Genomic DNA, 9,279 nt, shown 5'->3' on the forward strand with positions numbered 1-9,279 from the left:
CCTTAGGTTTTGGGAGCCCCAGGCTGGGGCGCCCCAGCCCTTAGGCTTTGGGAGCTCCAGGCCTGTGGCGCCCCAGCCCTTAGGCTTTGGGAGCCCCAGGCCAGGGGGCACCCAGCCCTTCGGCTTAGGGAGCCCCAGGCCTGGGGCGCCCACGCCCTTAGGTTTAGGGAGCCCCTGGCCTGAGGCGCCCCAGACCTTAGGATTTGGTAGCCCCAGACCGGGGCGCCCCTGCCCTTAGGCTTTGGGAGACCCAGGCCTGGGGCGCCCCAGCGCTTATGCTTTGGGAGCCCCAGGCCTGGTGTCGCCCCATCCAATAGGCTTAGGGAGCCCTAGGCTTGGGGACACCCAGCCCTTCGGCTTAGGGAGCCCCAGGCCTAGGGCGCCGCAGCCCTTAGGCTTAGGGAGCCCCAGGCCTGGTACGTCCCAGCCCTTAGTCTTAGGGAGCCCCAGGCCTTGGGCGCCCCAGCCCTTAGGCTTTTGGAGCCCCAGGCTGGGACGCCCCAGCCCATAGGATTTGGGAGTCCCAGGCCCGGGGCGCCAGCCCTTAGGCTTTGGGAGCCCCAGGCTTGGGGTGCCCCAACTCTTAGGCTTTTGGAGCCACAGGCCTGGGGCGCCCCAGCTCGTAGGCTCTGGGAGCCACAGGCCTGGGGCGCCCCAGCTCGTAGGCTCTGGGAGCCACAGGCCTGGGGCGCCCCAGCTCGTAGGCTCTGGGAGCCACAGGCCTGAGGCGCCCCAGACCTTAGGCTTAGGGAGCCCCAGACCTGGTGGGACCCAGGTCTTCGGCTTAGGGAGCCCCGGGCCTGGGGCGTCCCTGCCCTTAGGCTTAGGGAGCCCCAGGCCTGGGGCGTCCTTGCCCTTAGGCTTAGGGAGCCCCAGGCCTGGGACGTCCCTGCCCTTAGGCTTAGGTAGTCCCAGGCCTGGGGCACCCCAGCCCTTAGGCTTTGGGAGTCCCATTCCTGGGTGCCCCAGCCGATAGGATTTGGGAGCCCCAGGCCTGGGGCGCCCAGCCCTCAGGCTTTGGGAGCCCCAGGCCTGGGGCGCCCCCGCCCTTAGGCTTTGGGAGCCCCAGGCCTGGGGTGCCCCAGACCTTAGGCTTTGGGAGTCCCAGGCCTGGGGCGCCCCAGCCCTTAGGCTTTGAGAGCCCCCGGCCTGGTACGCCCCAGCCCTTAGGCTTAGGGAGCCCCTGGCCTAGGGCGCCCCAAGCCTTAGGCTTTGGGAGCCCCAGGCCAGGGACGCCCCAGCCCTTAGGTTTTGGGAGCCCCAGGCCTGGTACGGCCCAGCCCTTAGGCTTAGGGACCCCAGGCCTGGTACGGCCCAGCCCTTAGGCTTAGGGAGCCCCTGGCCAGAAGCGCCCCAGCCCTTAGGCTTTGTGAGCCCCAGGCCTGGGGCCCCCCGCCCTTAAGCTTTGGGAGCCCCAGGCCTGGGGCGCCCCAGCCTTAGGCTTTGGGAGCCCCAGGCGTGGAGCGCCCCAGGCCTTAGGCTTTGGAAGCCTGAGGCCTGGGGCGCCCCAGCCCTTAGGCTTTGGGATTCCCTGGCCTGGGGTGCCCCAGCCCTTAGGCTTTGGGAGCCCCAGGCCTGGTACGTCCCAGCCCTTAGGCTTAGGGAGCCCCTGGCCTGGGGCGTCCCAGGATTTAGGCTTTGGCAGCCCCAGGCCTGGAGCGCCCCAGGCCTTAGGCTTTGGGAGCCCCAGGACTGGGGTGCCCCAGCCCTTAGGCTTTGGGAGCCCCAGGCCTGGTACGGCCCACCCCTTAGGCTTAGGGAGCCCCTGGCTTGGGGCGACCCAGCCCTTAGGCTTTGTGAGCCCCAGGCCTGGGGTACCCCAGCCCTTAGGCTTTGGGAGCCTCAGGCATGGGCACCCCAGCCGTTAGGCTTTGGGAGTCCCAGGCCTGGGGTGCCCCAGTCCTTAGGCTTTGCGATCCCCAGGCCTGGAGCGCCCCAGGCCTTAAGCTTTGTGAGCCCTAGGCCTGGGGCGCCCCAGCCCTTAGGCTTTGAGAGCCCCAAGCCTGGTAGGGCCCAGCCCTTAGGCTTAGGGATCCCCTGGCCTGGGGCGCCCCAGCCCTTAGGCTTTGCAAAGCCCAGGCCAGGGGCACCACAGCCCTTAGGATTTGGGAGCACCAGGCCTAGGGCGCCCCCGCCCTTAGACTTTGGGAGCCCCAGGCCTGGGGCGCACCAGCCCTTATGCTTTGGAAGCCCCAGGCCTGGGGTGCCCCAGCCCTTAGGCTTTGGGAGCCCCAGGCCTGGGGTGCCCCAGCCCTTAGGATTTGGGAGCCCCAGGCTGGGACGCCCCAGCCCATAGATTTTGGGAGCCCCAGCACTGGGGCGCCCCAGCTTATAGGCTCTGGGAGCCACAGGCCTGGGGCGGCCCAGGCCTTAGGCTTAAGGAGCTCCAGACCTGGGGGGACCCAGTCTTCGGCTTAGGGAGCCCCAGGCCTGGGGCATCCTTGCCCTTAGGCTTAGGGAGTCCCAGGCCTGGGGCACCCCAGCCCTTAGGTTTGGGAGTTCCATTCCTGGGCGCCCCAGCCCTTAGGTTTTGGAAGCCACAGGCCTGGTAGGCCCCAGCCCTTTGGCTTAGGGAGCCCCTGACCTGGGGCGCCCCAGCACTTAGGCTTTGGGAGCCCCAGGCCTGGGGCGCCCCTGCCCTTGGCTTAGGGAGCCCCAGGCGTGGGTCGCCCCAGCAGTTAGGCTAAGGGAGCCTCTGGCCTGGGGAGCCACAGCCCTTTTTCTTAGGGAGCCCCAGGCCTGGGGCGCCCCAACCCTTAGGTTTTGGGAGCCCCAGGCTGGGGCGCCCCAGCCCTTAGGCTTTGGGAGCTCCAGGCCTGTGGCGCCCCAGCCCTTAGGCTTTGGGAGCCCCAGGCCAGGGGGCACCCAGCCCTTCGGCTTAGGGAGCCCCAGGCCTGGGGCGCCCACGCCCTTAGGTTTAGGGAGCCCCTGGCCTGAGGCGCCCCAGACCTTAGGATTTGGTAGCCCCAGACCGGGGCGCCCCTGCCCTTAGGCTTTGGGAGACCCAGGCCTGGGGCGCCCCAGCGCTTATGCTTTGGGAGCCCCAGGCCTGGTGTCGCCCCATCCAATAGGCTTAGGGAGCCCTAGGCTTGGGGACACCCAGCCCTTCGGCTTAGGGAGCCCCAGGCCTAGGGCGCCGCAGCCCTTAGGCTTAGGGAGCCCCAGGCCTGGTACGTCCCAGCCCTTAGTCTTAGGGAGCCCCAGGCCTTGGGCGCCCCAGCCCTTAGGCTTTTGGAGCCCCAGGCTGGGACGCCCCAGCCCATAGGATTTGGGAGTCCCAGGCCCGGGGCGCCAGCCCTTAGGCTTTGGGAGCCCCAGGCTTGGGGTGCCCCAACTCTTAGGCTTTTGGAGCCACAGGCCTGGGGCGCCCCAGCTCGTAGGCTCTGGGAGCCACAGGCCTGGGGCGCCCCAGCTCGTAGGCTCTGGGAGCCACAGGCCTGGGGCGCCCCAGCTCGTAGGCTCTGGGAGCCACAGGCCTGAGGCGCCCCAGACCTTAGGCTTAGGGAGCCCCAGACCTGGTGGGACCCAGGTCTTCGGCTTAGGGAGCCCCGGGCCTGGGGCGTCCCTGCCCTTAGGCTTAGGGAGCCCCAGGCCTGGGGCGTCCTTGCCCTTAGGCTTAGGGAGCCCCAGGCCTGGGACGTCCCTGCCCTTAGGCTTAGGTAGTCCCAGGCCTGGGGCACCCCAGCCCTTAGGCTTTGGGAGTCCCATTCCTGGGTGCCCCAGCCGATAGGATTTGGGAGCCCCAGGCCTGGGGCGCCCAGCCCTCAGGCTTTGGGAGCCCCAGGCCTGGGGCGCCCCCGCCCTTAGGCTTTGGGAGCCCCAGGCCTGGGGTGCCCCAGACCTTAGGCTTTGGGAGTCCCAGGCCTGGGGCGCCCCAGCCCTTAGGCTTTGAGAGCCCCCGGCCTGGTACGCCCCAGCCCTTAGGCTTAGGGAGCCCCTGGCCTAGGGCGCCCCAAGCCTTAGGCTTTGGGAGCCCCAGGCATGGGGCTCCCCAACACTTAGGTTTTTGGAGCCCAGGCCTGGTACGGCCCAGCCCTTAGGCTTAGGGAGCCCCTGACCTGGGGCGCCCCAGCCTTTCGACTTCGGGAGCCCCAGGCCAGGGACGCCCCAGCCCTTAGGTTTTGGGAGCCCCAGGCCTGGTACGACCCAGCCCTTAGGCTTAGGGACCCCAGGCCTGGTACGGCCCAGCCCTTAGGCTTAGGGAGCCCCTGACCAGAAGCGCCCCAGCCCTTAGGCTTTGTGAGCCCCAGGCCTGGGGCCCCCCGCCCTTAATCTTTGGGAGCCCCAGGCCTGGGGCGCCCCAGCCTTAGGCTTTGGGAGCCCCAGGCGTGGAGCGCCCCAGACCTTAGGCTTTGGAAGCCTGAGGCCTGGGGCACCCCAGCCCTTAGGCTTTGGGATTCCCTGGCCTGGGGTGCCCCAGCCCTTAGGCTTTGGGAGCCCCAGGCCTGGTACGTCCCAGCCCTTAGGCTTAGGGAGCCCCTGGCCTGGGGCGTCCCAGGATTTAGGCTTTGGCAGCCCCAGGCCTTGAGCGCCCCAGGCCTTAGGCTTAGGGAGCCCCAGGACTGGGGTGCCCCAGCCCTTAGGCTTTGGGAGCCCCAGGCCTGGTACGGCCCACCCCTTAGGCTTAGGGAGCCCCTGGCTTGGGGCGACCCAGCCCTTAGGCTTTGGGAGCCCCAAACCTGGGGGGCAACTGCCCTTAGGCTTTGTGAGCCCCAGGCCTGGGGTACCCCAGCCCTTAGGCTTTGGGAGCCTCAGACATGGGCACCCCAGCCGTTAGGCTTTGGGAGTCCCAGGCCTGGGGTGCCCCAGTCCTTAGGCTTTGGGATCCCCAGGCCTGGAGCGCCCCAGGCCTTAAGCTTTGTGAGCCCCAGGCCTGGGGCGCCCCAGCCCTTAGGCTTTGAGAGCCCCAGGCCTGGTAGGGCCCAGCCCTTAGGCTTAGGGATCCCCTGGCCTGGGGCGCCCCAGCCCTTAGGCTTTGCAAAGCCCAGGCCAGGGGCACCACAGCCCTTAGGATTTGGGAGCCCCAGGCCAAGGGCGCCCCCGCCCTTAGACTTTGGGAGCCCCAGGCCTGGGGCGCACCAGCCCTTATGCTTTGGAAGCCCCAGGCCTGGGGTGCCCCAGCCCTTAGGCTTTGGGAGCCCCAGGCCTGGGGTGCCCCAGCCCTTAGGATTTGGGAGCCCCAGGCTGGGACGCCCCAGCCCATAGATTTTGGGAGCCCCAGCACTGGGGCGCCCCAGCTTATAGGCTCTGGGAGCCACAGGCCTGGGGCGGCCCAGGCCTTAGGCTTAAGGAGCTCCAGACCTGGGGGGACCCAGTCTTCGGCTTAGGGAGCCCCAGGCCTGGGGCATCCCTGCCCTTAGGCTTAGGGAGTCCCAGGCCTGGGGCGCACCAGCCCTTATGCTTTGGAAGCCCCAGGCCTGGGGTGCCCCAGCCCTTAGGCTTTGGGAGCCCCAGGCCTGGGGTGCCCCAGCCCTTAGGATTTGGGAGCCCCAGGCTGGGACGCCCCAGCCCATAGATTTTGGGAGCCCCAGCACTGGGGCGCCCCAGCTTATAGGCTCTGGGAGCCACAGGCCTGGGGCGGCCCAGGCCTTAGGCTTAAGGAGCTCCAGACCTGGGGGGACCCAGTCTTCGGCTTAGGGAGCCCCAGGCCTGGGGCATCCTTGCCCTTAGGCTTAGGGAGTCCCAGGCCTGGGGCACCCCAGCCCTTAGGTTTGGGAGTTCCATTCCTGGGCGCCCCAGCCCTTAGGCTTTGGAAGCCACAGGCCTGGTAGGCCCCAGCCCTTTGGCTTAGGGAGCCCCTGACCTGGGGCGCCCCAGCACTTAGGCTTTGGGAGCCCCAGGCCTGGGGCGCCCCTGCCCTTGGCTTAGGGAGCCCCAGGCCTGGGTCGCCCCAGCAGTTAGGCTAAGGGAGCCTCTGGCCTGGGGAGCCACAGCCCTTTTTCTTAGGGAGCCCCAGGCCTGGGGCGCCCCAACCCTTAGGTTTTGGGAGCCCCAGGCTGGGGCGCCCCAGCCCTTAGGCTTTGGGAGCTCCAGGCCTGTGGCGCCCCAGCCCTTAGGCTTTGGGAGCCCCAGGCCAGGGGGCACCCAGCCCTTCGGCTTAGGGAGCCCCAGGCCTGGGGCGCCCACGCCCTTAGGTTTAGGGAGCCCCTGGCCTGAGGCGCCCCAGACCTTAGGATTTGGTAGCCCCAGACCGGGGCGCCCCTGCCCTTAGGCTTTGGGAGACCCAGGCCTGGGGCGCCCCAGCGCTTATGCTTTGGGAGCCCCAGGCCTGGTGTCGCCCCATCCAATAGGCTTAGGGAGCCCTAGGCTTGGGGACACCCAGCCCTTCGGCTTAGGGAGCCCCAGGCCTAGGGCGCCGCAGCCCTTAGGCTTAGGGAGCCCCAGGCCTGGTACGTCCCAGCCCTTAGTCTTAGGGAGCCCCAGGCCTTGGGCGCCCCAGCCCTTAGGCTTTTGGAGCCCCAGGCTGGGACGCCCCAGCCCATAGGATTTGGGAGCCCCAGGCCCGGGGCGCCAGCCCTTAGGCTTTGGGAGCCCCAGGCTTGGGGCGCCCCAACTCTTAGGCTTTTGGAGCCACAGGCCTGGGGCGCCCCAGCTCGTAGGCTCTGGGAGCCACAGGCCTGGGGCGCCCCAGCTCATAGGCTCTGGGAGCCACAGGCCTGGGGCGCCCCAGCTCGTAGGCTCTGGGAGCCACAGGCCTGAGGCGCCCCAGACCTTAGGCTTAGGGAGCCCCAGACCTGGTGGGACCCAGGTCTTCGGCTTAGGGAGCCCCGGGCCTGGGGCGTCCCTGCCCTTAGGCTTAGGGAGCCCCAGGCCTGGGGCGTCCTTGCCCTTAGGCTTAGGGATCCCCAGGCCTGGGACGTCCCTGCCCTTAGGCTTAGGTAGTCCCAGGCCTGGGGCACCCCAGGCCTTAGGCTTTGGGAGTCCCATTCCTGGGCGCCCCAGCCCATAGGATTTGGGAGCCCCAGGCCTGGGGCGCCCAGCCCTTAGGCTTTGGGAGCCCCAGGCTTGGGGCGCCCCAACTCTTAGGCTTTTGGAGCCACAGGCCTGGGGCGCCCCAGCCCTTAGGCTTATGGAGCCCCAGGCCTGGGAAGACCCAGCTCTTCGGCTTAGGGAGCCCCAGGCCTGGGGTGTCCCTGCCCTTAGGCTTAGAGAGCCCCAGGCTCGAGGCGCCACTGCCCTTAGGCTTTGGGAGTCCCAGACCTAGGCGCCCCAGACCTTAGGCTTTGGGAGACCCAGGCCTGGTACGCCCCAGCCCTTAGGCTTAGGGAGCACCTGGCCTGGGGCGCCCCAGCCCTTAGGCCTCGGAGCCCCAGGCCTGGGGCGACCCAGCCTTTAGGTTTTGGGAGCCCTAGGCTTGGGGCGCCTCTTCCCTTAGGCTTAGGGAGCCTCTGGCCTGGGGTGCCACAGCCCTTTGTCTTAGGAAGCCCAAGGCCTGGGGCGCCCCAACCCTTAGGCTTTGGGAGCTCCAAGCTTGGGGCGCCCCAGCCCTTAGGCTTTGGGAGCCAGGCCTGGGTCGCCCCAGCCGTTAGGCTTTGGGAGCTCCAGGTCTGTGGCACCCCAGCCCTTATGCTTTGGGAGACCCAGGCCTAGGAGCACCCAGCCCTTCGGCTTAGGGAGCCCCAGACCTGGGCGTCAAAGCCCTTCGGCTTAGGGAGCCCCAGTCCTGGGGCGCCCCGCCCTTCGGCTTAGGGAGCCCCAGACCTAGGGCGCACCAGCCCTTCGGCTTAAGGAGCCCCTGGCCTGGGGCGCCCCAACGCTTAGGCATTGGGAGCCCCAGGCCGGGGGTGCCCCAGCCGTTAGGCTTTGGGAGCTAAAGCCTGGTACGACCCAGCTCTTAGGCTTTGGAAGCCCCAGGCATGGGGCGCCCCAACCCTTAGGATTTGGGAGCCCCAGGCAGGGACGCCCCAGCCCATAGGTTTTGGGAGCCCCAGGCCTGGGGCGCCCAGCCCTTAGGGTTTGAGAGCCCAAGGCTTGGGGCGCCCCAGCTCTTAGGCTTTGGGAGCCACAGACCTGGGGCTCCCCAGAGCTTAGGCTTAGGGAACCCCAGGCCTGGGGGCGCCCAGCCCTTCGGCTTAGGGTGCAACAGACCTAGAGCTCCCCAGCCCTCAGGCTTTGGGAGCCCCAGGCCTGGGGCGCCAAGCCCTTAGGCTTTGGGAGCCCCAGGCCAGGTACGACCCAGCCCTTAGGATTAGGGAACCCCTGGCCTGGGGCGCCCCAGCCCTTTGGCTTTGGGAGCCACAGGCCTGGTACGCCCCATCCCTTAGGCTTAGGGAGCCCCTGACCTGGGGCGCCCTAGCACTTAGGCTTTGGGAGCCCCAGGGCTGAGGTGCCCCAGCCCTTAGGTTTTCTGAGCCCTAGGCCTGGGGCGCCCCTGCCCTCGGCTTTGGGAGCCCCAGGCCTGGGGTGCCCCAGCCCTTAGGCTTAGGGAGCCCCAGGCCTGGGTCGCCCCAACCGTTATGCTTAGGGAGCCTCTGGTCTGGGGCGCCACAGCCCTTTTTCTTAGGGAGCCCCATGCCTGGGGCGCCCCAACCCTTAGGCTTTGAGAGCCCCAGGCCTGGGGCGCCCCAGCTCTTTGGTTTAGGGAGCCTATGGCCTGGGACGCCCCAGCCCTTCGGCTTAGGGCGCGACAGACCTAGGGCACCCCAGCCCTTAGGCTTTGGAAGCCCCAGGCCTGTGGCACGCCAGCCATTAGGCTTTGGGAGTCCCAGGCCTGGGGCGCTCAAACCCTTAGGCTTTGGGAGCCCCAGGCTAGGACGCCCCAGCCCATAGGTTTTGGGAGCCCCAGGCCTGGGGCCCCCAGCCCTTAGGGTTTGAGAGCCCCAGGCTTGGGGCGCCCAAGCTCTTAGGCTTTGGGAGCCACAGGCCTTGGGCACCCCAGCGTTTAGTCTTAGGGAGCCCCAGGCCTGGGGGCACCCAGCAGTTCGGCTTAGGGAGCCCCAGGCCTGGTACGTCCCAGCCCTTAGGCTTAGGGAGCCCCTGGCCTTGGGCGTCCCAGGATTTAGGCTTTGGCAGCCCCAGGCCTGGAGCGCCCCAGGCCTTAGGCTTTGGGAGCCCCAGGACTGGGGTGCCCCAGCCCTTAGGCTTTGGGAGCCCCAGGCCTGGTACGGCCCACCCCTTAGGCTTAGGGAGCCCCTGGCTTGGGGCGACCCAGCCATTAGGCTTTGGGAGCCCCAGACCTGGGTGGCAACTGCCCTTAGGCTTTGTGAGCCCCAGGCCTGGGGTACCCCAGCCCTTAGGCTTTGGGAGCCTCAGGCATGGGCACCCCAGCCGTTAGGCTTT

This window comes from Tenrec ecaudatus, unplaced genomic scaffold (assembly GCF_050624435.1).
Source record: "Tenrec ecaudatus isolate mTenEca1 unplaced genomic scaffold, mTenEca1.hap1 Scaffold_540, whole genome shotgun sequence".
Lineage (NCBI taxonomy): Eukaryota > Metazoa > Chordata > Mammalia > Afrosoricida > Tenrecidae > Tenrec > Tenrec ecaudatus.